Source organism: Felis catus, chromosome E1 (assembly GCF_018350175.1).
Source record: "Felis catus isolate Fca126 chromosome E1, F.catus_Fca126_mat1.0, whole genome shotgun sequence".
NCBI lineage: Eukaryota > Metazoa > Chordata > Mammalia > Carnivora > Felidae > Felis > Felis catus.
The window spans coordinates 5,569,030-5,596,685 of NC_058381.1; the positions used below are offsets into that span (position 1 = coordinate 5,569,030).

The 27,656-nt window shown below is 50.8% G+C and overlaps 1 protein-coding gene and 1 non-coding gene across 5 annotated transcripts in view; both read left to right on the forward strand.

Annotated features, from left to right (window-relative positions):
• The window catches only part of SHISA6 (shisa family member 6), a 279,136-nt gene that overhangs the window by 173,371 nt on the left and 78,109 nt on the right, over positions 1 to 27,656 (forward strand). The gene's annotated exons all lie outside the window — the stretch shown is intronic.
• On the forward strand, positions 628 to 700 carry TRNAK-CUU. The gene has a single exon. It is a non-coding gene; the product is annotated as a tRNA-Lys (tRNA).

Consider the following 27,656-nt stretch of genomic DNA (forward strand, 5'->3'; position numbering starts at 1 on the left):
CAGACGGAGAGCGGGGGAGGATTCCAGTTCCTGGGATAGAAACCAGGACGTGGAAACCAGAAAGGGGAAGATTAGCTATCGGATTACCAAAACAAATGTCCCACTACAACTCACAAAACTACAGGAATGATTTCCTAGTAAGGACAGTCTAAGAAGGTCAAGTCTCGTTGTATTCAGAATGACAAAGGATGAGAGAGAAATCTTCACAGTGTGGACCATTCGAAGCACAAAATGGGGCCATGCGGGGACAAACGCATATCTGCTTTCCCATTCCAGTATTCAGGAACTAGGCAGAGAGGCGTCTTTAAAAGCTTTTTTTAAAGTGTATTTATTTATTTTTGAGAGAGAGAGTGGGGGGGTGGGGGTTGGAGGCAGAGAGAAGGAGACAGAGAATCCCAAACAGGCTCCATGCTGTCAGCACGGAGCCTGACGCAGGGCTCAGTCCCACAACCCTGGGGTAATGAATGACCTGAGTCGAAATCAAGAGTCAGACGCTCAACTGACTGAGCCACCCAAGCACCCCGAGGCTTCCTTAGCTTGAAGGATGTGGCTCTAGTCCATTCACAGTCCATACACAGTTCTGAGTAGAATGACAGAATTTTCTAATGGTATCATGGGCAATGAGGCGCCTGGCTGGCTCAGTTGGTAGAGCCTGTGACTCTTGATCTCAGGGTCGTGAGTTCAAGCCCCATGTTGGGCAGGGAGCCTACTTAAAAAAATACAATAAAATAATTAGAATGATATCATGGGAAATATGGGCCAAGAGATGTTCCCCAATGGTAAAAAAGGGAAGTTTAAGAGGAGATCATGTAGATTCATGGAAGACAGAGCATGGCCTCTTACCAAGAGGTGACCCAGGAGCTGTGCGCAACTCCGGAGAAGGACACTGTGTTAAGATGAGTTAGGAGCCTGCCTGTGGTACCTCTGCCAGAAGTAGAACATGGGATTCTGTAAGTCATTCTGCACAGCACTGCAAGAGAAAAGTTACGTTTATTTTTGAACCACTCTCAAAACGTAATAAACCTAAAATAGGTAAATCTTCATCACGGAAAACGCGAATCGGTGTGTTTACACAGGATAGGTTTACGACACACATCTGCTGGGTGTGCTTCCCGTAGAGTCCAACATCCCCAGACATGGGGAAGAGTTACATATGGGGAGGTGGGGAGGATTGGGGAAGCATTTCTTTTCCCTTCCATCCTTGTCTGTTGACCTAGATATTCCAGAATCCTCCACTTTCCTCTTTTCTACCTGCCCCAGCCTCCTGCCCCACGCTCCTTGCGTCCAGAAAACAACAACAAAAACCGCATGGCGGTCCTGGGTCTACCCTGCGACAGCTACAAAGATATTACTGGACGTGGCTTGGCGGTCTGGGCTATAAATTAGGGGATGTGCTCAGGAGCCCCGTGTAAAGGTTCTCTAAGTCTCCTCTGGTTGCCTTTTGGTCAACACGCCCAGAAGAACCCGTCTCTCATTTCCTTGTCTCTCTCTGCCCTTTTCTGCTGCTCTCCCTGACCTCCAGATCCAAGCTTCCTTCTGCCAGTTCCCATGATGCCCTCAATACTACATGGGCAGGACCCCCCCCACCCCCCCCCCCCTGCCCCGACCCTAAATCTTCCTGTTCAGAGTGAGGCATCTCCAAGTTAGTTAACTAATTAGTTAAGTAATTAATCAATTATTTTAAACATATTTCTAGGGCACCTGGGTAAAAGAGTTGATCTCGGCTCAGGTCACGATCTCACGGTTCAGCATTCACTGGCAGGATTCGGTTCCTGGGGGGCTGTTGTCCGCATGCCGCCCCCAGGTCCTTGCCACATGGGCCTCTCCAACAGCAGGTCAGCTTGCTTCATAAGGGTAGTCCAGAGACAGGGTGACAGAAATGACTTCCACCACTTTTGCAAGGCCCTGAGTCCCGCCCACGTGCAAGGGGCGTGGATCCCATAAGGGGGTTGACATGGGGGGTGAGAATCCTGGGAGTCATTTCAGAGGGCTCCCCTCCATGGAGTTCAAAGCCTATCTGTCCAATTGAACTTAACCCATCAAAATGCAGATACCCCTCCTAGGAATTGGGGGACAAAAATCAATAAGCTTAAGTTATTTACATTTACCCTTTAGGGTGAAAGTGATTATTACATTGTGTCCTTCAAGGTAGTTACCTATGTGTAGGGATTTGAATAGGAAACGGAGGGAAGGAAGCTGATAGTTACGGCCGCCCTACTGCATGTACTGTTATTTTCTGTGTCCAGAAGAGGAATCTGAGGCTCACAGACTTAAAGAATTTGCCTCAGATCGTGCACCCACGATGGGCTGGGGTGACAACTACAACTCCGTTCTTCCTGTCCCCAAAAGCACATTTTTCTTTTCTCTCTCTTTTTTAAGTTTTTTAAATGTGTATTTATTTTTGAGGGGGGGAGGGGAGAGAGAACGAGTGGGGGAAGGGCAGAGAGAGAGAGCGAGAGAGAGAGAATCCCAAGCAGGCTCCACGCTGTCAGCACAGAGCCTGATGTGGTTCTCGAACCCACGAACCGCGAGATCGTGACCTGAGCCGAAACCAGGAGTCGGATGCTCAACCGACTGAGCCACCCAGGCGCCCCTAAAAGCACATGTTTTCCTTCATCGGTCATTAGTGCTGTTGGTCAAATGCTTCCAGTTCTGCCCACTCTGGGCCCAGCCGATGACCGTACTTTGTACTCTTCTTGCGATTGGGTGGGGACAGGAGACGGTTCTGGCTCCTGTGTTGTGTGAGCTGGGTCATCTTGCCTTTGGGCCCAAGCACTTGATTGCAAGACCTCCCAGAGGCCTCTTTCCCCTCTGCCACTTCACCAGCAAGGTTTGAACCCCTGAGTGGCTGACGTGCAGACCTCTCGGGCCACCCCTCTGGTTCGTAGCAGGAACCAGAAATAAACTTGTGTTGTCGGGAGTCACAGAGGTTTGGTGGGGGTGATTCGAACTCTCCCGATTGACGTCTCTCTGAAAAGATAAAGGAGCGAGAGTGAGGGGATGTGGAGGTTGCCCCTGAGGAGGTCTGGTCCTTATAGCCGGCTGGCATGGGGTCATGGCCGGCACTCACCTTGACCCCGGTCACGGGGCCCCATGGGGCCCGCATACCCACAGCCTTCTATTTCTGAACACTCCTGGATAGAATCAGGACCAGAGGGACGGACGGCATGACTCACAGGCAGGGCGAGAGCCCCGCCGTCTCGTTCACTTTGGAGCAGCAAAGAGCACGAACAGCGTCTGAGCAGTGCTGTCCCTTCCCAAGCCCGATCTGACATAGCTCAAGGCTTTTGAAAGCAGCTTTAAGTGGAGCAGGGTCCTCACATCCAAGCAGCTTGTCACCGGGGAGCCTCGGTGACTGGGGCAGGCATTTGGGAAGCTAGATCCCCCTCAGCCGGGCTGGGGACCAGCACACACAAGCTCGGGTGCTAAGGCTTGGGACAATTTGGGGAGGGTCCCAAGCCTGGATTATTGGGCGTCACAAACATCATGCCCCCTGTGCATTCCTCCCTTGGAGGCAGGACTGCCTTCTCTTATGCTGCCTGGGTCACCAACCCAGCAGCTCGTCCCTCTGGCTGCGTCACCCCTCCTCTGCCCTCTGTACCACTGAGGAGTGACAGCACAGACGTGCAGCTGCTCACTGGCACGAGTCCCGGATGGACGCGAGTCCCTTGGTAGGCGGCCGTGTCCACACAGGTGCCAGCAGAGACGCGCCTCCTCTGTGGCTCTGCCCCTTTAGCACACACGCCACCCCCCTCCCTTCGCATATGGTTGCCTGGCTGCAATCTGGCTTTGCTCAAAGATCAGAGTGCATCAGCTGAGTCAAAGAAGCGGCACATTCAATGACACCCTAAATCTGTGTTTTCTCCTGGTCCAAGGGAGAAATGCACCCTCCCTAAGGGAGGGACGTTATGGACAACATGGGTCCCTAATCTGGCCTCTTTGTTTTCAAGTCCAAGATTTTTTTTTTTTTACGGAATGAATTTCTTCCTGAAGCTTCCACCTTGTGAATTTGTGTCCACCCTTCAGAAAACCCCACCGTACCGGGTGATCTCACCCAAGAGCTATGTATTCCCTGTTCCCCTCTGTGCAGGAGAAGGCTTCCTTTTTTTTTTTAATGTTTTTATTTATTTTTGAGAGCGAGAGAGAGAGAGAGAGAGCCTGAGCAGGGGAGGGGCAGAGAGAGGAGGGTACAGAGGATCTGAAGCAGACTCTGTCCTGACAGCGGAGAGCCCGACATGGGACTCGAACCCACAAACCTTGAGATCATGACCTGAGTTGAAGTCGGACACTCAATGGACTGAGCCACCGAGGCACCCCCAGGAGCAGGTTTCCTTAAGACTAAGTTACTCAGTCTACAAACTCACCAGGGCTTGGGGCTGGGACTCTGGTACCATCTTCCAGGGTAGATGAGGTACTTTAAGTATACACCCAGGATATCTCTCTGTGTGATGTCAAGTTCTGCCTCTGACCCATTTGAAGAATGGCTCCTGTTGCCAAATCAAGTTGAAACATCACTGATGCATCCAGCAGACCACTCTCGCCCCTCCTCTTACAGAGGTAGCCAACTGGTTTGAAATGCCTTGCCGACCACAGGAACTCTGGGTCCAAGCAGATTGACTTATAAGGAAGAGTGAAAACATTCGAGTCTGCGTTCTTCCACAAGAATGAGCGTTGGAAGGTCAGAGAAGAGAGGACATATGTAAGGCTTTGTAGTGGTGAAGGGATGGTTCGTTGAGAAGACACTGAAAGAATGAAAAGCGAGATTCCCATGACTTCTCACCTGTGCAGAGGGTGGTCTCTGCTCTTGGCCGTGAGCTGGGCTCCTGGGCCCAGCGGCATGGTGGATGCCTGCTCAGAGTTGGTGCCAAGGGAACCCTTAAGTAGATACCCCAGACATCGAGGTATCTGTAAGTTCTGTTTTCCCAGCCTGATGTTCATGCTCAGCCTCCCTCGCCGAGAGTTCTGTCCAAAAGGCTGAAGTTTGAATGGATCACAGGGCTGGACACCAGCTGAACCGTAAGGCCACCGCCTCTGTATCTACGGGCAGTTATAGAGAAAATTGTGTCTGTTACAGTGGTTTAGATTCAAGCCATGAAAACCGACCCTGCCTAACCTAAGTAGGAAGGAATTTATTAGAAGGACATCAGGTAGCTCATAAAAACAGAAGGGAGAAACCCACCCAGATGTCCATCAGTTGATGAGTGGGTGGATGAAATGTACTCTATCCGTACAACGGAATAGTATTCAGCCACCAAAGGAGTGATGTATACCGACAATGATTACAACGCGGACAGAGCTTAAAAACATTAGGCAAAGTGAAAGAAGCCAGTCTCCAAAGACCACATGTTGTGTGATTCCATTCATAAGAAAAGTCCAGAAGAGGCAAACCTGTAGTGACAGAGAGGAGGGTCCTGCAGGCCCACAGCTCAGCTGGAGGGCTGGAGGGAAGTAGGGAGCGACTGCTATTGGGTACAAAGTTTCTTTTGGGAATGATGACAGTGTCCTAAGATTGCTCGTGGTGATGATTGCAAAATTCTGTGAATATACTAAAACCCGGGGCGGGGGGGAGGGGGTTGTGTATTTCAGAAGGGTGCCTTGTATAGTATGTGAATTATATCTCAGTAAGGCTGTAATATATTTTTTGAAAGATGATATTTAGAAAATCTTAAAAAAAAAAATAAGGGAGGAGGCTGGAGATTCTGGCTGAGAAACACTCAGGACCCAAGACCTTTTAAAGGGTGGCTTCCATTGACTGGGGGACTTTCAAACCACTTTTGTTCTCATATTCGCTTACTCCACTCGAGACACAGAGACCCAGGAGAGCATCTCATCAGCTTGCTTGGGGTTTGTCGTCCAAACGAGACTACATTGGATGGACAGCAGGTGGCCTGAAAGGAAATCAAGAGGCTGTAACCAAAGAGGGGAGAGTGGATGTGAGGCCAGAATCAATGCACGCTCGTCTCAAGTTTGTCCAGAGCCGAGTTTTGTCTGTCACGAGAGATTCCTTGTTTTGGAATTCTTTTGTCCCGTCACCTGGGTCCAGACTCATCACAGCCCACATACGTTTCCTCCCCAGTTTTCTTACAAGTATTTGGAACTGTGTCCGATCCTAATGCCGACTGAACTTGGCCTGAGCCCGGCAGCTCTCTGACCACATCTTCTCTGATGCCTTTTCAGGTTTATAAGGGTGGCAGTCCCACGTTGCTTAGCATAAGGCAGGGGGTGTAACGAGGCTCAGACAAATCCGTCTTCAGTTTCTTCAAGTGTTCCTTGTGTCACATCTAGAGTTTTCCATTATGTGAAAGGGAAACTCACGTACGGTATCATTTTTCTGTAATATGTAACTGGTACCTAGCCCCGCTTTCTCCCACGTTTAAATTCTTTTCCAGTCTTAATGAGTTACTCTTGTCTCTGCTTAACTAGTACATCCCAATAGTCTTCAGCCTAAAAGGCAAAGAGAGATTTGAGACAGAGGAGAGGGAAGGGAAACTTATCTTCCCATTTCTAAATCTCCCTTACCCTAGCCTCTTTCACAGAGTTTAAAGATTGAAACCGCCAAAGGCTGTTGAAAGACAGACTGTTACGGACTGAATGTTTGTGTCCCCTCCCCCCCAATTCATATGTTGAAGCCCTGACTCTCAACGTGATGGTATTTTTTGGTGAGGCTTTAGGGAGATAGTTAGGGTTCGAGGAGGTCATGAGGGAGGGGCCCTGGCCTTAGAGGGTTAGTGCCCTTATAAGACACGAGAGCTTATTTCCTCTCTTTCCTGTGTGTACCAAGAAGACGTCACATGAGCAGACAGCAAGATGGCACCTACCTACAAGCCAAGCCTCGAGGGCTTAGGATGCAAAAACCTGTCTTTCCACAGCCTTGATCTTGGGCTGCCCCTTGTGAGAAATAAATCTTTGTTATTCAAGCTACAGACTCACACAGGCACAGAATTACACCTCTGTGTTTATATATCCACATGGTTTCCTATAAGCTATATAGCTGTATCGTTCTCTTATAAACGTTAAATGACAGTTATGTGTAGACGGTTGACTCTACCCTCGCCCTCTTCTTCATCGGATGCCTATTGTTCACTTTCATGACGTCTCTGTGTTTCTCCTTGGTTGTACTTCGACCAGTCTACTTAACTGGTTGTTTGCTGTCCGTTTATCCTGCTAGACTGCAGACCCCATGAGGGCAGGGTCTCCATCTGTCCTGCACAGAGCCTATCACAGTAGACCCTGAGAAATAGCTGTTCAATATTTAAGTGAACGAATGAATCCTAAGGCAGCTGAACCATACTGATTAATAACATCTTGGCTTAGTTGTTCTAGTAAAGGATGCTATTTTAGACTTTGGAAGAGCCTAATGGAGTTGTAAGATTCGATTTTCAACTTAGTGATACCCTTGTTGGAAGTCTGCCCTTTCCAATCATGAAGTCAAACCCCCAAATGGCTGTTCCCATAATGACCATCGCCCAACTAAAGCCAACGGTCCTGGGAGAAAACTCTTCAGCCTCCTGTGTAGAACGCATGTGTTGCTACATAATGGCTGCCTTAGTTTGTTCCCCTTAAAGCAGAGCCTGAGAGAGGGTCTTGGGTCCAGGGAGGTTATTCCAAGGAAGCGATGGTGGGGGGGTAAGGAGATGAGAGAAGGAAGGAGGAAGAGCCAATATATGGTTGTACTGTCGAAGTTACTGATGTAGAAAACAGGGGCTTAATTAAGGTGTGATCTCTGGAAAATACCCGGAATTGTTTACTTAAAGGATAGGGATGCTGGGTCACCTATCCAATGGCTCCTGTCTCGTTGGCCAACGATTGCCCCAGAACCATATACTTCCCACCCTTCCAGGTTGCCATTGGGTGAAAACTAAGGATTCCAGGGGGTTTGGAGAAGGCTCAAGGCAGAAAGGGGACAGGGACACTGTGCCTGAAACCAGAAATGGAATATCCCAAGTGTCTGCTACCCTGGTGAGCCTCAGCTCTGCATGTTTCCTTCGGGGTAGTACGCTTCCCTTGTTGTTCATCTTAGGTTCAAGTCGGCGATAGGCTTGTTCCCCAACCCATGAGCACACTGGCCGTGGCGGGATAGATCTCTCCAGTAGCCAAATAGGCAGATTCTCCAAGTGAGTCATTTCCTCCTGGCCCAACCTGCACTCCACTTCGTGTGCTCGCCTGCTGTTTTTAGTGTCATGTATTTCTCTTACTCACTTTCTGATTCCGCGAGTGACTCCTTAAACCTCTAGGTCCTTGGGAACAAGTGTAGCGTTGGATTTGGTCTGCAGAGCCATGAACATGGCCTGGGCAGTGGTTCCGTGATGTTGGGGCTGATGCTGCTGAAGGTGGGGCTGGTGATGATAAGATTGGGAATAGCGAGCAACGACTCTGGCCTGATGTCACTTGTTATGGTGACGTTTGAACCTTGGCGGGTTGGGCCATGGTGGATGAGGATTTCTGCCATGCTTACTTACCACCTTTTCTGCAAGGTTTTCTCACACTGCACTGCTCCCTGAGGGCATCCCTGCATCTCTAGTCTCCACGCTGGGTATGCAGTCTTTGTCTAATTCTTAGCTAAATCATTAAGGAGCGATATGTTTCAACCTGAGCGTTATCTTCACCAACTGTTTTGTCCCTCGTCCTTCTCTAAACATCAAGGTATGTTTAAAAACCTAGGGTGTACCAAGGGCACCTGGGTGGCTCAGATGGTTCAGCGTCTGACTCTTGATTTGGGCTCAGGTCATGATCTCACTGCTCGGGAGTTCGAGCCCAGAGTCAGGCTCCGTACTGAACGTGGCACCTGCTTGGGATTCTTTCTCTGCCCCTCCCCTGCTCTCTCTCTCTTTCTCTCTCTCTCTCAAAATAAGTAAATAAGAAAAACAACCTTGGGTGTACAATTAATAACTAAATTAGTCTACTCGGGCTGACATAACAAAACAGTCCAGGCTGGTGGTTTAAACAGAAATTAATTTTCTTACAATTCTAGAGTCTGGAAATCCAATATTGGGTTGTTTAGAGCTCTCTTCCTGGCTGGCAGTTGGCAGTCTGTCCCCACATGGCCCATCCTCTGTGGCTGTGCCCAGAGACAGAAAGAGCTCTAGGGTCTCCCATAAGGACACTGGTCCTATGGGATTCACGCCCCCCCACCATGATCTCATCTAACCTTTATCACCCTCTTACAGGCCCCTTCTCCAGAGACAGTCTCCCTGGGGGTCAGGGCTTCCATATATGAGTTTTGCGGTGACATAATTCAGTCCTTAATCATAAGCGCAAGTAACAAACTCATTCTATTTTAAAGATACTATTAATCTTGTTGGAAAACAATGGGCCCGATTTGACTCACCTTCAGGAACCTAAGTCACAGATGATGAAGCAGGTGTTACAGAAAGTCTGGGTTCCCCAGAAGCTAACTCTGAGCTGAGGATTCATGTGCAAGTGACTCATGAAGGAAGTCCAAGGGGATATGGGTAAGGGAGTGACGGAAGCAAGGCAGGAGAAGCAAACACGTGAATTTAAGCAAAGTCCTGAGGACTCTTCCCACGACAATGTTCATTATACCTACCATCGTGCTGGCCTGGAGGCTGACCTTTCCTACTCCCAGACCTATCAGCCATTGGCTAAGGGCTTGGCCAGGGGACTTAAATTTCCAGAACTTTCCAGTTCTCTGCACCCAAGAAAATCCTTCCAAGAAGAGAAGCTAATAATATGTCCATTGGAGGCAAAAGCCTACTTTGCCTAAGGGAGGGGAGCACAGAAGGAGTGGAGGGGACCCCAAGGGTCAGGTGGACCATCAACAGTGCCCAATGCAGGGCTGGGAGAAAAATAAAGAACATCTCAGGGTGGACGAGCTGTCAATGGAGAAGCCAGTGTCCTGGGGAGCCCCTGGCCGTGCCCACCAGCTCTGTCTCGGACTGAAGGCGGGCAAAAGTTATTTGCTAGCCTTTCTCTTTCCCAGAGACAACGCAAGAAGCCCTAGGATTTGGTGGTGGAGAGCCACAGACTTCATGAGTACAAACTTCAAAATGTAGTGGCCTCCTAGACCCCTGAAAAAGACAGAAAATGGTGTGCATTGGAGCCCCACGTGTCCGAGTTGGATCCTGGATCTACAACTTGCTGATTGTGTGGCCTTCGTCGAGAGATGCGGTCATCCTGGCTCAGTCCCCAGGTCCAGCTAATTCTGGGTACCATCTATAAGATGGCAATGTCACATAGATACAGCTGCTAAGAAGTTATCCTGCACCCATGGAACACTTGACAGTTTCTCCTTCCGCCCGTGTGTTCCCTTCTTTCCGAGCAATCGCACGCTTGCTTCTGGAAACATCTGAAGGCATCTCTGCCTCCTTCTGTGTCTCTTTGGGTCTCAAGGTTTTTAGCACTCTGGGGAGAGAAGGCTTTATGGTCTGGTGACAGCTTTTCCTTCCATGCTTTCTGGTTCTTTACCAGAAGAGAGGAGATTCACCCTCTTTGATGACTCAGACATCCTTGTACTTTGCTGGAGGGAAGGGAAAGAGCGAGGCGGGGGAGAGTGGGGTGCATCCCGGCCGAGCAGGAGGCCGCTGGAGGGCCCTCAGTGAACAAATGAATGAATTCATCATCAAGCTCATGTTTGCTACGTCATCATCTGCACTAAACTCGTCAACAGCTACTGCCGTCCAGTAGCTTCTGTGGGTTTCTCGGAGAGGAGAGAGGAGCGGAAAGAAGGATACGATTTGTAGGAAGAGAAAACACCAGCCTGTGGGCCCTGCTTCCCCCTTTCCCCTGCCCCCTGCCTGCATTCTGCCAGCTCTGGATTTACTCCAGGAGCACATACTGGAGCAGTGGAGGGTAGAGTTCTACTACTGGAGTAGAGAGAGCTTGGCGTTGGATTTGGATCTAAATGGCCTTGGGGCTACTTATTTAAACCATACTGTCTCACCGTAACCCCGCTGTGGGTTGGGACAAGCCAGGCTGGCCGCACAGCATTTTTGCTCATCTACACTGGGTGTGAGAAGCAGGGATAGCACAGGACAGGTGCCCGAAATACAACCTCAGCCACCCAGCAAGTGGAGGCCCTTTTTTTTTAAACAAAAATTTTTTTAATGTTTATTTATTTTTGAGAGAGAGAGAGAGACAGAGACGGAGCACGAGCAGGGGAGGGGTAGAGAAGGAGAGGGAGACACAGAATTTGAAGCAGGCTCCAGGCTCTGAGCCATCAGCACAGAGCCCGACGCGGGGCTCGAACTCACGGACCGAGAGATCATGACCTGAGCGGAAGTCGGACGCTTAACCGACTGAGCCCCCCAGGCGCCCCAAGAGTCATTTCTGATTTGAGGCTCCAGGAACAGTAAAACAAAACAAAACAAAACAGAAAAAAACCCAAGCACCTAAACTAAAGTTACTCTCCAAAATACTCTCCAGAGGGATGGGTATGTCTCTGATAGAGCGGGGAGGTGAGGAAAGCGTCCCCATGGATTGGAAAGTCAACCCCCACGTATGTTCACACCCAGTCTGCATCTCTGTGTTAGAACTTTTCCCCTGCGTTAAGCTGCCGTGTACCCAGCATCCTGATGCTTGTTCGCGCTACTTCTTTTGGGGGGCCTGTGAGCTGTGTCTGGTCTCCCAGTGAACGCCACGGGGCCCAGCGCTGGTGAGTCACCGAGTAGGAACTTGTAAGGGGGACTTGTGTGTGCCTTGAGCAGGCCTGAGGGCGGCTCACCCTTGCTGAACCAGAGAACGCTGGAGGCCTTTTGTTCCTAACAAGCAGAGTGCCCAGAGCAGGGAACCGGGGGCAAAGCCAGGAAGCAGAGATTACACCTCTGCCTTGCTCCCTGGGGGGCCCTTCCTTCCTCTGTCACCCCCTTTCTAGAGTGCCTTCTTCAGCAGCATCATCACCCTAATGACTCTGGTACCAGATCACTGGGATCTGCTCTCCAGCAGAGGCTCTCATGTTTCTGGTCTTTTCCTTTCCCACACGTCCCCAATCCATCCTCGCAGGAGACCAAGCTGTCTCTTTCTGTGACTGCACCAGAGCCCTACTGGGTCCTGAGTCCCCCTCCCCCCCACCAGCTCAGCCTTCACTAGCTGTGTGACCTTAGCAAAAGGACTTAACCTCTCTGAGCCTTGGTTTCCTCACCCACAAATGGAGCCAGTAACTGTACTGCCCTCAGAAGACTGTCTGGAGGACTGAATACAATGACACATAAAATGTTTAGCCCGGTGCCTCACACACACACACACACACACACACACACACACACACACACGGGGTCTCTGGTACTATCTGTGCTAATAGATTCCAGGGATGGGAGTTTGCATTTGGACAGGACCCTTGAACAACAGACAGAGCTCTCCCTACACCACGGGTGTGCTGGGAGGGAGCCCCAGACAGGAGTCTGCAGGGTCCTGTGGGTCCCATGCAGCCCAGCGGTGCTGGGCTGGGTTGAACCGAGCCGTCCTGTCTAATGATGTGTCACCTGTCACCTGCAGTCTTCCTTTTTATCCGAACCACTGCTCATTAGCACTCGCTCAGGCAAGGAAAGAGGGGGGCAGAGATGGGGCTAGATCCTGTCCATCTTGGCGCTTCTTAGGAGGAAAAGAAAGGCGAGAACTAGCTCAAAGCTACGTCCAAGTTGAAGGACCCACAACCACGCTGAGCTCTGCCCGCCCCCTCCCCGGCCGTCTCGGGGATTTGACAGCTTTGAAAGTACCCGGCTTGCCCCGGCCTGAGAAGCCGTGTCTTCAGGAGTCTTGAAGGACACCCTGGCGTTTGAAGAGTTTCCTTTCTTTTGCAGCCGCCCGAGCCCTCAGACAAGGGCTCCACATCTTGGCATAAAGCTTGTAGCCAGGAATTTGCATGCCTGGATTATGGCTTCAGCTCCCGCCTTGATTATGTCTACCTCGACGTCCCCATCTCAGAAATGGGTGGGAGCATGATGTCCCTCATAAGGGGGGGGGGTGGCAACATAGTCATAGGTTTTCATCACTCACTCAGCATCACTGCACAAATACTTCTTAAGCCCTAAGCCCTGTATGTACCAGGCACTGCTGAACAACAGGAGTATTAGAACTAACCCCCCCCCCAATAATAGGTAACATGAGCTAGCACTCACTGAGTGTCTATTCTTCAGATAAAGAAGCCAAAGCACAAAAAGTGTGTGTCATTTGCCCGGATCCTCGCCTCTGCTAAGGATGCGCCCCTGGAAAACACGAAGTATAACGGGGCCCTTCGCTTGTTTTCAAGACGCTCGTAGTCTAAGGGGATTCTCAGCCATGACGATGGCAATATGATATTATTTGTGCTGTAACAGAAGCAATGGTAGGGCAAAATTGTCCTGAAACAGAAGACGATTGAGGTGGGCGGGGGAGGGGAGAGTCCGCAAAAGACCCCCGGGGTGGAAAACACTTGAGCTGAACACGGACACACGTTTTCCTTCTGCAGAGGATCTGTGTCAGCTCACCATGGATGACAAGCGGAAAAAACCGAATGAACTCCGGGAAATAAAAGAGGAATAGAAAAACCAAGATCAAGAAAGGATAGAGAAAGTTAAGTGTGTGTCTCTTTTCCCGTTACCGTATTTCATGAAAACAGCCATTAGGAACTTTCTTTTTGGCGTTACCGTATTTCATGAGACTGGCCAACAGGCGATGCAGTGTCTGTGAAAGGCCTTCTTGAGAGGTCTTGGAAGGAACCTTAGTGAGGTCTCCAGAGCAGTCCAAACAGAGGTTCCGCTAGAGATCACTCATTACCTGTGAGCCAGGACGGATGGGGGCCGTGGCTGCGGATGCTGTGGACCAAAACGAAACAAAAATAACAACGGTGACCAGAAAAAATCTCAGCTCCGACTCGAAAGTCACCAGAAGAGAGGCTCCTAGCTGCAGGTGTAGATCTAGATGGGGCTTCTGCTCAAACAGGCAGCCCGTGGGGCTTACACCGAGGAGAGAAGCAACACAATGGTTTACATAATTCTCAGGAGAAACCACAGGAAGTCAGAAAACAGTTAACACAACGACTGAAAAGCGGCAAATGAGAATCAGATGTGACCCTGAGCTTCCTGGCAGCCACGTCAAAAAGGAAAAAGATGATCAGTGATGTACACGTGATTAGTACGGAGCCAGAGCCTTACCAGTTCCCTGGAGGACACCACGATTTTCTCGGTGTGAAGTTCTAAAATAACTTTATTGCATGGTGCAGCTAAGTTGTTAGCAGGCAGTGAGCGACAGCTTTATAGAAAATGCAGGTGTAGAGAGGTGGTTTTAAAACAACCTTTCAAACATGGCCTTTGATAAAGCTGGGAGTATAATGTTGAAACACACCTCAGTGGAAGTACTTAGGAGAGGATCAGCATAGTACTTACCAGTCTGGAAGGAAGAGCCATCATTGCAGACCAAAGCATCCCTATACACACACATATACCCTTGCAAAATAACTCGGATGAACTTGATAGTGATGTGTTTTAGCAGCGCAAATACACCAATATTAACTGAGTACATGATGATGTTGCTTGTGTGCGGTCTTGCCCTTGGCTATGGGACAGGGATTCTTTGTAAAGTCCAGTTACACTCAGGGGTTCCTGGGTGGCTGAGTCAGTTAAGCGCCCCGACTCTTGGTTTTAGCTCGGGTCACGATCTCTCGGTGTGTGGGTTCGAGTCCTGCGTCGGGCTCTGTGCTGAGAGCACCGAGCCTGCTTGGGGTACTCTCTCTCCCTCTCTCTCTCTGCCCCTCGGTTACATTCCACAAATAGGGACTGAGCCCCTGCTATGTGCCAGGCATAGGGCTAAGTGCTGGCAGTACAGACGTATAAGAGGCACTGTCCTTGATGGGAGGGGCTGTGGCAGGGCAAAAGCAGAGGAAGGAAACAAGGTCTCCTGTCCACAACGAGACAAGAGATCGGACCAAGCTTCTTCAAGGAGATGGCCTGTGGGCTGAATCTTGGAAGATGGGCAGGCATTGGTCAAACTGAGGAATAATGAGGGAAGAGTGTGGGCCAAAGCAATGTGCTTGCATGGACCTGTATTGTCCATTGAGCACAGGAATCTGTGTGTGAGATAAAAATGCATAGACAAATGCACACATGTACACCCCTCATCTGTGGTGGGACCGTTTTCAGAGACAAAGACTCACAGCCTCAGGAGGTAGGGAGACCCAGCAGCGCCCTGTCCCAGCTGCTCATGGCTGCCCCAATTCAAGCATGTTCATGTTAATTACTGTGGCTCTGACCTTTAGAATATAGCATTCCTCATCCAAATCCCCAACACTCCTCTCCAGAAAGGCTGCTGGTCAGCAAAACACTCCTTGGCGCGTATTAAATGAAAAGAAATTGCGGCATGGCAGGTGAAGACGAAATCCACGCGCGGGCAAGGTGTGGGAGCAGATGTGGTTGGTTCCCTTTTGTGTCCAGACCAGGAGACAAGCCATTGTTCTCCTTCTGTCTGGATGTCTCTGACCAGCTGCCTGATCCAGCTTGTCCTGCTGACCCAGCTTCCATGGTGTGGAGCTCAGGAAATTTTTCATCTTGGGTCTCCCATAGTGGCGGGGCTTCTACGTCTTTTAGTCTGACCATCTGAAGAAACAGGTGCGGTCTTGAGGACGTGGTCTTGCTCCTGAGGAGACTCTAGGAGTCTTCTCTGAGCCCATCTTCTCTCAGACCAGGTGCCATCTTCCTTCCAAAGGAAGCAAAGCCATTGCTTTTGCCTCAATAACAATGAACTGGTTTCAGATGGAAATAAAGCCACAGGCGTGTGTAACAAATAATACACACTGAACCACACACACACAAACGGAGCAAAGCACTGAGATATCACGTCACGCCAGTCAAAGTGGCTAAGATGGACAAATCAGGAGACTCTAGATGCTGGAGAGGATGTGGAGAAACGGGAACCCTCTTGCACCGTTGGTGGGAATGCAAACTGGTGCAGCCGCTCTGGAAAACAGTGTGGAGGTTCCTCAAAAAATTAAAAATAGACCTACCCTATGACCCAGCAGTAGCACTGCTAGGAATTTACCCAAGGGATACTGGAGTGCTGATGGATAGGGGCACTTGTACCCCAATGTGTATAGCATCACTCTCAACAATAGCCAAATTATGGAAAGAGCCTAAATGTCCATCAACTGATGAATGGATAAAGAAGATGTGGTTTATATACACAAAGGAATACTACTTGGCAATGAGAAAGAATGAAATCTGGCCTTCCGTAGCAACGTGGATGGAACTGGAGAGTATTATGCTAAGTGAAATAAGTCAGTCAGAGAAAGACAGATACCCTATGTTTTCACTCATACGTGGATTCTGAGAAACTCAACAGAAGACCAGGGGGGAGGGGAAGGAAAAAAAAAGAGAGGGAGGGAACCAAACCATAGGAGACTCTTAAAAACGGAGAATAAACTGAGGGTTCATGGGGGGAGGAGGGAGGGGAAAGTGGGTGATGGGCATTGAGGAGGGCACCTGTTGGGATGAGCCCTGGGTGTTGTAATGGAAACCGACTGGACAATAAATTTCATATTTTTAAAAAAATGGGATGAAGGTGACAGAGGCAGGGTAACCCACGGTATTTATACCTTTCTGGGGAGGAAGGGTAAGAAGAAAATGAGGAGAAGGAAGGACCTCTCAAATTAAGGGCAGTATCCTCAGAAACCAAGAGCTGGGCTGATTCGCCCAATGGGAGGCAATCGTCTCGTTCCCAGAATACTCTGGGGAAAGTGGTGTAATCTGTGGGAATAATGAGCGGTTGGATTATTTTAGCCTCCCGGCTGCTGACCTCAGAGAAGACCCCCCACAGTTCCCCTGAACAGGCTGAATGGAACCTAGGAGTGAAGCCACCTTCCTTGAGTTAACACAAATCTCTTAATGCCAGACTCATTAACAGCCTCACCCTATTCCAGGCTCTGCTGGGTTGGCTTTAATCCTCTCCCCCACCAACACCCCTCAACTAAACCTTTTCAGAGGGGAGGCAGGAATTTCATACTCCTCCATACACAGTAACCTCTCTGGTTTGACAGATTCCTCCTGGGCCCCCTTCGGTGGATGCACGAGAGTTGCTCCGTCAGTCTCTTTGTTATTGTTGTTTGGGCATTGTCTTCTCAACGGTTTTTTCTTCTTCCCACTTTCTTGCACTGTGAGTCCAAGTGTTTTATGGCTGGCCACGTCCTATGATGGATGGCAGTACCCCGTGGTGTGCGAGGGGCTGCGTTATCAAACTGAAGAGCTGAGACACCAGCAGAAGGCTTATCAAACCCAAGAACAGCAGTGGGCAGTGGCCACAGAGGCAGCTCTAGGATTATGGTGACTTCCACTTTCTAATGACGCTTCCTACTCTCTGATGTGACTGTCTCCCGTGCGTCCCCCCGGAGTTGCGTGCTAGGGCACCCAACGGAGACATAATAACGGACTCGTTTATAAACTCCTTGGGAACGGAAGGGAAAAAAGAGTAGCCAAGGGGAGAACTAATATTTATGGAGTCCCTGCTAAGCACCAGGAACTTTGCCTACGTTATTTTATTTAGTTCACGAAAGTACTCCTTGATTGTCCTATTAAAAAGATAAGGAGACAGGCTCCTGGGTGGCTGAGTCAGTTAAGTGTCCAACTTCGGCTCAGGCCATGATCTCATGGCTTGTGAGTTTGAGCCCCGTGTCGGGCTCTGTACTGACAGCTCGGAGCCTGGAGCCTGCTTCCGATTCTGTGTCTCCCTCTCTCTCTGCCCCTCCCCTGCTCACACTCTGTCTCTCTCTCTCTCAAAAATAAATAAACATTAAAAACTAAATAAATACATAAATAAATACAAAGATAAGGAGAGGAAGGCTGTGAAAAAAGTTGAGTTGTGTCAAGCCAAGCCAGCGTGCGGATGCCTCTATCGAGATGCGCTCAGTGTATGTCATGAACGCCTTAACTTTTGTATGATTGTCCTGAATTCTGTGACGGGCGTGTCTATTTTGTGTCCCACCACGCTTACTGTTTTAAAGGGGGGGTGACACCATGCAAACATAAAGGCAAGATCCCTTCTACTAAGGAGTTTACAGTCAGTCTCTTTGGAAAGAGAAAGGATATGTAAGAAGGGAAGGGGAAAGCTAACGTTGACTTCCTGCTTCTTGAATGTCAGGCGCTCTTCCTATATTATCTTGTTCAGATTACACCACGGTCCTTTCTGGTAGGCATTTTGTGTGTGTGTGAAGAAACAGGGGCTCAGAGGGTTAAGTAACTTCCCAAATGTCCTATAGCTAATGACTGGCTGGCAGTGGGCTTCTTGTTGGTTAAACCTTCATGGCCAAGGGTGGCAGAATTGATATTTAGCCAAGTGCATGGGACACCCACTGTCCCCAGGTCTTAAAGCATCACCAGTACACCTGCAAAGCACCCAGGTCCATCCATGATGGGCATCTCTTATAGTGAGCTGGTCATACAGGCACATCGTACTATGTGACCAGCCTTAACTGCTGAAACCACTTGCTTACCCCCAGCCTCCTCTGAAATCAGTTACCAATTATAAATTCAATTACTATTACTAAACAGTGCTGGCAGGCTAATGCATCATGGCCGACAACAACTCACGGGTCCGTGGTTAGAGAACATCGTGTACTTTTAGTGAACACAGCCCCACCGTGTTGGCTGAGGGTCAGTAGCTCCGGAGATAAGATGCGTTCAATCGAGGGCAGTGGGGTTACCCCATGCAATTTGAGGTGGAACCACCCACGGGCAGTGGAGGGCCCTTGAGGAGATGCACCAGATGTGGCCGCTGAGGTCGGGCAACGTGAGTCTAGTCTGGGATGCGCTGACTATTGCCAGCAAGACCCCAGGTCCCCGAGGATCAACAACCTGGGCGGAAGCTGAGTTTCGTTGAGCTTTTGGCCCCCAGGGGAGGCAAGACTGGTTGCGAGGATGTGTTAGTGGGTTATTATAGCTCAGTCCATCCGTATGGTCTTGAGTTAAGATGGTAAGAAGTGGACTATAGAGACAAGGTGACAAACACGGGGGTTTCACTTACAGGATGGAACAGAGCCATCAAAAAATGTAGGTGGGCTGAGGAAAAGCATGACAGTGGCAGGTGGCAGAAAGTGGGGCAAAGGAGAAAGGTAATTTCACTTTGGCACAATCCAGGTTAGGTCTGGAGCGTATACGGGGCACTGAGGTTGACCATCTGTAGGAAGTTGAGGGAAAAGTGAGAAACAGAAATGGCGTCTTCCCATTAGTCACTGGGACTAAGTGGTGGGTCTTGTAGTAGCAGGGGGCGGGAAGCTCACAGAAGAGGAGACAGAATGGAAAGAAGAAATCAACCAAAGAAAGAAAGAGTGTCTTAGACTCCGTGGGCTACTGTCACAAAGTACTACACCCTGTGGCTTGAATGACAGATTCATTGTGTCCCGGTTCTAGAAGTCTCCAGACCTGGTTCCTTCCAAGAAAGGAGGGCAAGAACCAAAATATCGAGAGACACGGAGACCACACTAAGAGAGGAAAAATTTCACGAAAGGATAATTGGTCAGATGGTTTTAGAAATGTACCTCAGACCTGTCTGCGGAAGGGGCATCTGAGTCAAAACAGGGACGAGTGGCAATTTGTCTCCCCCAGCAATGTGAAAGTGACCTAGAGGCAGAATTGGGCACAATGTAATAAAGTCTCTGCAGAGCACTCATCCGTGTAACGCGTTGACTGTGGTGCCATGAGCGCCCCCTCTCCAGGGGATTGCGGAATACGTGTCATTAAATTTAAGTGTGCTTGCTTCTAGAAAATTTCAAATTGCATACGTGGCTTGCGTCGCATTTCTCTTGGCCGGCACCCGTTCGACATGGGTCATGTTTCTATTTCCACAGCCACTGTTTACTGAGCACCTACTATCTCAGGGTCTAGCGGACGCTCCCCAACTCAGAGAGTTTACAGAAGATCTTTTCTATGATCTAACAAGAAGAGAGGATTTCCCCATGAGTCACGGACTAGCCACGGCGAAGCGTGCACTTCTGGTGACACAGGAGAGATTCGGGGAAGGAGGGGCAGGGACAGAAGCTTCCTGACACTGTCCCTGTTGCCGTGTGGCATCCGTGGCTTGAGGCTCTGGATGGTTGCGCTTTTCATGGTCGTTTTCCCCCTGCAGTCGACCATGATTGCACCACCTAAAGGAAATCGCTGCTCAAAATTTAGTGTCTTCCTTTTAGCTTTTTGTTGCAGAAACATTTCAGAAGGAGATACGTATATATGCATATACTCTTCCCCTTTGTGAAAGCGGGGACGGGCGGCATTGGTGCCTGGAGGTCTGCTTCAGCGCTAGGTCTCCATTAGGCTGGGGACCCCACACACACTGGAGCCGGGAGCCTGCCCTTGGAAGCAGCCAGCCGGCATGAGAACACTGTGGAGCCGCCATCTGCCCCGCCGTCCTCCTCCTCCTCCTCCTCCTCCCCCTTCTCCCCTCCCCGTCCTGTCCTCTTCTTCCTCCCCCACCTCCTCCCCCTCCCCCTCCTGTCCTCTTCTTCCTCCCCCTCCTCCTCCTCCCTCTCTTCCTCCCCACACTCTCCCTCCTCCTCCCCCTCCTGTCCTCTTCTTCCTCCCCCACCTCCTCCTCCCTCTCTTCCTCCCCACACTCTCCCTCCTCCTCCCCCTCCTGTCCTCTTCTTCCTCCCCCACCTCCTCCTCCTTCTCCTCCTCCCCTTCTTCCTTCCCATCCTCCCCTCCTCATCCTTTCCTCCCTTCCTCCCCCTCTTCCTCCCCCACTCTCCCTCCTCCTCCCCCTCCTCCCTGTCTTGTTTCTCCTCCTCTCCCTCTTCCTCTTCCTTCCTCCCCCCTTCTCTTCCTCCTCTTCCCCCCTCTCCTTCCTTCTCCCCCTTTTCCTCTTCTCCACTTCCTCCCCACCCTCAGTCTGGCTCCAGGTCTCTGGGAAACATTGAATTTTCTCAGGACCAGCGCACAGACTGACATCAACGTTCATTTCCTTCCAGCCCTTCCCTTCCTCTTGCGATGACTCACTAATCGACACTAATAATTTTGGCAAAGGCCCAGAGATACTGAGCCCCGGCCCCAAACAGGGGGAGCCCTGCCATGGGGACAGCCAGTGGTCACCCGTGGGCGCTGAAAGCTCACCTGCCGGCTGACTCCACAGAGCAGACACTCGGTGAGGGAGAGCTGGGGGTCCGAGCTGCAACAGCAGCTTCAGGGAGGCCGGGGGCTCTCATCTGTCCCCAGCCCTCGCCCCCCCAGATTCGTCCCCCTCAGGCAGATCACTCTCCTTGCCCCCCACAGACCCTCGGAGGGACAGTACTCACTCGCTGCTGGCCGAACCAACTTTGAGCTGAATTCCAACCCACAGAACCAGAAGTTAGGGCGTTGAGATCAAGCGTCCTGTCCCTCTGCCACCACCACCCTCTTCCCCACCTCTGAAACGCCCTACAACCATGCACAGAACTCCTGCTTCATTTCTGCCCCCTGGCTTTCTCCTTTCCTCTTCCAAAACACTTGTGAAGGTTTATTTTTAAACTTACACGCATTAAAATTGGCTTGTGGCGGAAGCGTTGGTGGAAAAGTACTCCACATTAAAAAGGAGGGGACTAGTAAGACGTTCAGCAGCAAGGGTGACTCTCAGAGGCATTGTGCGGAGGGAGAGGAGCCAGGATCCAAAGGGTACGTACTTATGATTCCGCTCGTGACATTCTGGAAAAGTCAAGCGGCAGGGACAGAGGACAGATCAGCGGTTGCCAGGGATTAAGGGCTGGCGTGTACCACGATGTGTTTCACGTGGATTCGCCCATGAAAGGACATTTAGGGTATGAGTTTTTGTTGGGACAGAAGTTTTCATTTCTCATGGGTAGATACCTATGGGGTGAGATCTCTGAGCCATCGGGTATATTTAGGTTTGGTTTTGTGAGTTAAACCAGGAACTTCTATTGACTTGTAGACACCAGCAAATCACGGGATTTTGTCAAGGGGCTGCCATCCATTCCATGCTCAAAGCCAAAGCCTGGAAGTCACTCTCGGTCACTCTCTTTCGTGCCCCTGCCACGTGCACTTTCTCTGCAAACCTTCTGCCTCCAAACAGTAGCTTCCAAGGGAAGCCATCCAATTGAAGCCATCCATCATGGCTGTCACCGTGTTGACGGGGGTCGTTCTTATCTCTTAGGGAGCTACGTGCTCACCCCCCCATCCTCTCTGCCCTTTCCCGCCATCACCCATTCCCCACAAACAGCCCAAGTCATCCCGAGAGAGAGGTGGGGGAGGGACAGAGAGAGAGGGGGACACAATCCAAAGCAGGCTCCAGGCTCCGATCTGTCAGCACAGAGCCCGACGTGGGGCTCGAACTCACGAACCGTGAGATCATGACCTGAGCTGAAGTCGGGTGCTTAACTGACTGAGCTACCCAGGTGCCCCCTAAATGCACATTTTTAGAAAACAGATGAGTGAGAGGTAGACGACCAGAAGGAGGAAGGAGGATATGAACATGGCCTCAAGGACCTTGCCAGATCTGCTCCCAGTGTGTGGTCACTCAGGGCCGCCCACAGAGGCACCTGCTCACTGTGGCTGGGACCACCCCGAGGAGCCCCCTTTTTTCAGAGTCACCCACAGGCCCCAGATGAGCTGGCACTGGCCCCAGGAACACCCTCCTTCACAGACAGCAGGTTGAAGAATGGAGTCCCAGCCTGGATTCTGCCACGAACTCAGACAAGTCTGATCCCCTTCTCTGGCTCCTGGCGTCCACATCCCTAAAACGAGGAGTGGACGAGACAGCTGGTTGTCCCACATCTTATTTCGTAGCTGCAGAGCCCTGTCCTCGTCCGAAATGGTTCTCAGAAGGCACTTGGGAAAGCGAGTTGCCTTGGGGACGTACCGTTGGAGGTGGGTAAGGGACGGGCACCTTTGGTCCCCACCGTGGCCATGCCGTGTCCCTCATGTATGGTGGAGGACGGCAGGAGTCAAGGTCTGTCTTTAACGTGCTCCTCAGCCCTATATCTCTGTGACTTTACAAGAATCTACTGAGCAGGAAAATATCCCCCGGAGACTGTAGACAGTTGCACACAAATGGAAATAATAAGACCCACAATCCCACTGTGCGGCCTGGCCGTTGAACCGAGCGATGCTTTCTGGACTTTCTGGCGGACCCTCAGCTCCCACCAGCTGTCAGTCACCTACTTCTCTGCATCGAACCTTCTAGCTCTTTGCCTCCACCTGCCATCCCATCCAGGTCTCTCCTGTGGCCTAGGTCCCCTCAATGTTGGGAGAGTCTTAGAAGAAAGCAGCTCCCCTGTCAGTTCTGGCTCCCTCAAGGCCCTAGCTTCAGGTCTCTGCCTAATTGAATATTCATGGTGACCAACTGAATATTTATTATGCCAGAAGAGCTCCATAAGGCCCTGTCTTCTCCCCACCGTCTGCACTCGGTCTTTCTAATGCATATGCAGCCTTCCGTGGGCTGTGGCAGATGTCCCTTTCTCTCGCCCCCCTCTCCCCCCCCCCCCCCCCGCCAGTGCTGTCCCTGTCACTCATTTCTCGGCCATGCACTCCTCCTCTCCCCCCGGTGCTGTTAATCCCACTCATCAATCCTTTACCCGTTAGCCTGCCTCCGTCTTCCGGAGCAGGCTTTTCTGAATTCCATCCCCCACCCATGCGGACCACAGTTAGAGCCCAGGTCAGAACCGCTCTCTGCTGAACAGAAGCTTCCCGTGTGCTTCGTGAGGCTAATGGCTGCAGGATGAAAACCCACTTTTCCGTTGCTTTCCGTCGGATTAGATGGGGTGCTGACGCTGAGCAGGAGGGACATCCCCGACAAGACAGCCGAGTGTTTATAGAGCACGTGGCACGGTGAACAAGTGTCAGAAATGCTTTGCAAACCTTATCCTGAGTCAACCCAGTGAGTATCTCCCGGGTGACACCAGCACCTTCTCAGGTGGTAGTTTTCTCGTCAGGAAGCTGGAGAAAAAGGCCTGCCCGTTGCGCTGATACATAGGTGACATGGTGAGAGGGAGGTGGCTTTGCTAGGCTGGTCGGGAGTTCCCCTCCCCCTGCCCCTTATCACAGGTCCTTTGCTCTCCCTCCTCTGTCAGGGGATATGAACAGCCCAGGAGTGAGCTCTGAGCCCCACAGAGACAGACACTGAAGGAGGAGCTATTATTTCTGTGGCCTCCCCGTTGAGCGTAGCCGACCACACGCTAACAAGGATGGATGAGGGCTGTGTGCTAGAAAGATCTGTACTCCCGGAGGATGCCGTGCCAGGGACGTGGACAGTCATGGCAGCCAGGATGAGGACCCCTCTGCCAATCTGCAGACTAGACCGGGTCCCCTTGTTCAGCGCTGAAGCCACCTCCGTGTCCTTGTACCGACTGGGCGTCCACTGGTGAGATGCAGGTTGGCGTCCTCTGCTCTCCCCAGGAACAAGATGTCACAACGCAGCTCCTAGATTCAGCCAGCCTCCCCGTGGACCAGCACCCACTCTCCTGGCAGCCTTCGACTGCTCCCCCAACTTCTCCGAGCCCTGACATCCCACTTGACAGATGGGCATAATCCTGCCCACATCATTGGGTCGCTGTGGGGAGTCAGTGGAGTCCTGGTGGGTGAAAGACACTGCGAATACAAGACCGATTCCCAACGTTCATCCATCACGAAGCCTTCCCCTGTCCTCCTACACGGAATTAATCCTGTGTTCCTCGAGACCGCCTCCTGAATATTAACACCATGTCCCTGTTAACCGCGTTTCTCCCAGCCCGCCCTGGAGAGTGAGGGGCCGCGCGCGCATGTATCTGTTTGCCCGCTAGATGGAATCTCAATGGGGGTAGGCAGGCAGGATGTGGCTTTTACGCACCTTTATGTGAATCCCTGTAGGCATCACAATGCCTGGGACATAGTAGATGTTCAGTAAGCGTTTAGTGAATAAAAGAATGGATGGGGCACCTGGGTGGTTCAGTGGGTTAGGCATCTGACTTCGGCTCGGGTCATGATCTCACAGTTCGTGAGTTTGAGCCCCACGTCTGTGCCGACAGCTCAGAGCCTGGAGCCTTCTTCGGAATCTGTGTCTCCCTCTTTCTTGGCCCCTTCCCCACTCACGCTCTGTCTCTCTCTCTCTCTCTTTCAAAATTAAGAAAACATTTTTAAAAATGCTTTGTTAAACAAACAAACAAAAAAAGAGTGGTGGCCCCTTCTGCCTGGACTCTGCCCCTTGTGTTATCTTTTCTGTGCTACTCATGACGTGGAGGTAAGAGAAGGAGATTTCTCTTAGAGTCCATATGCCCTGGCCTGGGGGATGGACCCCAGTTGCACGAGCTGGTGAGGAAGTAGGAAATCATGGCTCCGAAACGCAGAGCCCAGCTCCTTCCCCCTGTTGTCTACCTGTGTTCAGCCCCAGAACACTTAGAACTGGATGGAATCTTGGAAGTGATTGCTTCTTGTCTCTGAAATTGCTTCCTTGTCTTCCGGGCCAGTCCCCCGGAACGGCTGCGGAGAGCCCCCGCTGTTTAATATCCAGCGTGCTGATGGGGGTGATCGCTCATCAGACCCCAGAACCCCCAGCGAGTTCTAGAGGGACCGCGGACGGCCCCAGACATGCAGGTCTCAGACAAACGGCTGCCCGGTGGATTGGCCAACATGATTCAACAAACGTGATTAAAGGCCAGAAAATAGGACCTGTGAGGAAAGTGTGAGCCATCTGGTTGATATATTGTGGAGAGCGAATAACAATGTGCGAATCTTGAGGACATTCTCCGCAGGAAGGATGGCGTTGCCTGGCTCCATCAGGCCCGGACAGGAAGCAAAGGGCACCCGACTGGGGCAGGAGGGATTTGGTCCAGACGTATTAAGGAAGAACTTTTCCACCGCCTGGCAGTCGGCGGTGCGTTTAAACCGCTGGGAAGGTCTCCCAGAAGCAGCTCCTGGAATCGGATTTCCTTGGTAAAAAATGATGGACCTGGGGCGCCTGGGTGGCTCAGTCAGTTAAGCATCCGACTTCAGCTCAGGTCATGATCTCGTGGTCTGTGAGTTTGAGCCCTGCGTTGGGCTCTGGGCTGGCTTCGGATTCTGTGTCTCCCTCTATCTCTGCCCCTCACTCACTCATGCTGTGTCTCTCTGTCTCTCAAAAAATAAAGATTAAAAAAAATTAAAAAACAAGAAAGCCGTAAATAATAGATTTTAGCTGGGATAACAAGAGTGCTTGCAACATAGAGGGCTTTTTATTTTTTTCGGCATCAAGTTTTATCAGTTAATTCATGAATGAATGCCTAGCGGTTTCTGTCTTCGTCGGGAACTGTTAGTATACCTCAGGAGGGTGTGTTGAATCATCTGTTACAAATAAAAATATTTGTGAGGTAGAAAATCATCAATAGTTTTCAACAGAAAACACTCTTGTTTTAAAATTCACTTAGGATTTATTTTACGGGTAGGTATCTACAGGAAGACAGGTAGCTATGGAAGTATCCGTGATGCAGGAAGAAGTTCTTCTGCTCACAGATCTCTGGAACCAGAAGGCACAGCATTCCCACAGGGGAACCGCCAGGGTTGGTCCGAAGGCCAGGAGCACTGAGGGAGAAATACAGTTTAGAGTCTTTATCGTAGTTTCAGCGCTTAAAAGACAAGGCAAGGAACGTTAAACAGGTTTAGGACTGGCTAGTTTGGATAATCTCACTGGGCTTTGAGGCACAGGTGCTGCTGACTCTTAGTCCCATTAAGGCAGGTGGACAGTGGTCCAGAGTTTAGGAGACCCACAGAGGAGATGGGAGGACGGGGGAGGGGGAGGCAGGCTCTGGATTGGTTAGTTTGCATACAAAAGGCTTGCACCTTGCTGGATCACTCTAGGAATTAGCTAACCTGGAGAGGGACAGTATTCCCCTCTGTTCTGCAAAGCCACAGATGCGGGAGCATCCGGGATACAGAAAATTTAGTTAACCCAACTCTCCATCCAGAAGTGAAAATAGGGACAGGGTTTCCAGTCATCTTGATGTTGGTGGACAATTGGAAATTAACGAGCCTGGTGGGGAGGGGCAGAGTCCTTGTGAACCTCTGGTCTGTAAAGCATGACCTGGAGGTTGAGTGGCTTATCCAGTTAGGACGCCCGCTCAGGATGCCACCAGCAAGGGCTTCTTTCCACCATGATGTGTCTGTGTTCCAAGATCACAAGTTCCAGTCTTAACCCAGCTGTCTACCCAGCGTGTGTCCTGCCACCGGGAATGGCTCAGGCATCCACTGAGCCACCCCCCCACCCACCGAACCCAGGATGGAGTGCGATGTGGCTGCCAATGGGTGATGTTCTTTGCCGCATCTACTCTGTAGCCACCACCACCATCAGTGCTGATTTGTAAGACAACTCTGGGCCAGAGCTTCCCTTTACTTCCCTCCTTCCGGAGATCATAAATAAGGCTGACGGTGTTTTGTCAACGACAAACCCCCTGAGTAATTTTAAGAGCCAGCTCATTCATTTGACCAACATTCGTTGGACACCTGCTGGAGCTAGGTGTTATACTAGACGCTGGGGACACGGTGGTGCATGTGGGACACAGGGGCCATGCCCTTGTTTAGTAGAGATACAGGCTAAGTAAATATAATCAGCTAATGATGCATTGCATACGCGTCGTGGCGGAATAAACAGCGATGTGTGGAGGAGAGGAAGGTGGACCTCTTTGGAGGGATCAAGGTTGGCCTCTCCGAGGAGAAAGGAGACTGGGAGCCTGAGCAAGGCACAGGAGGGGCCATCTGCACAGGTAGAACAGGACCCATAAAGGCCCCAAGGAGGGAAGAACGTGACTCATT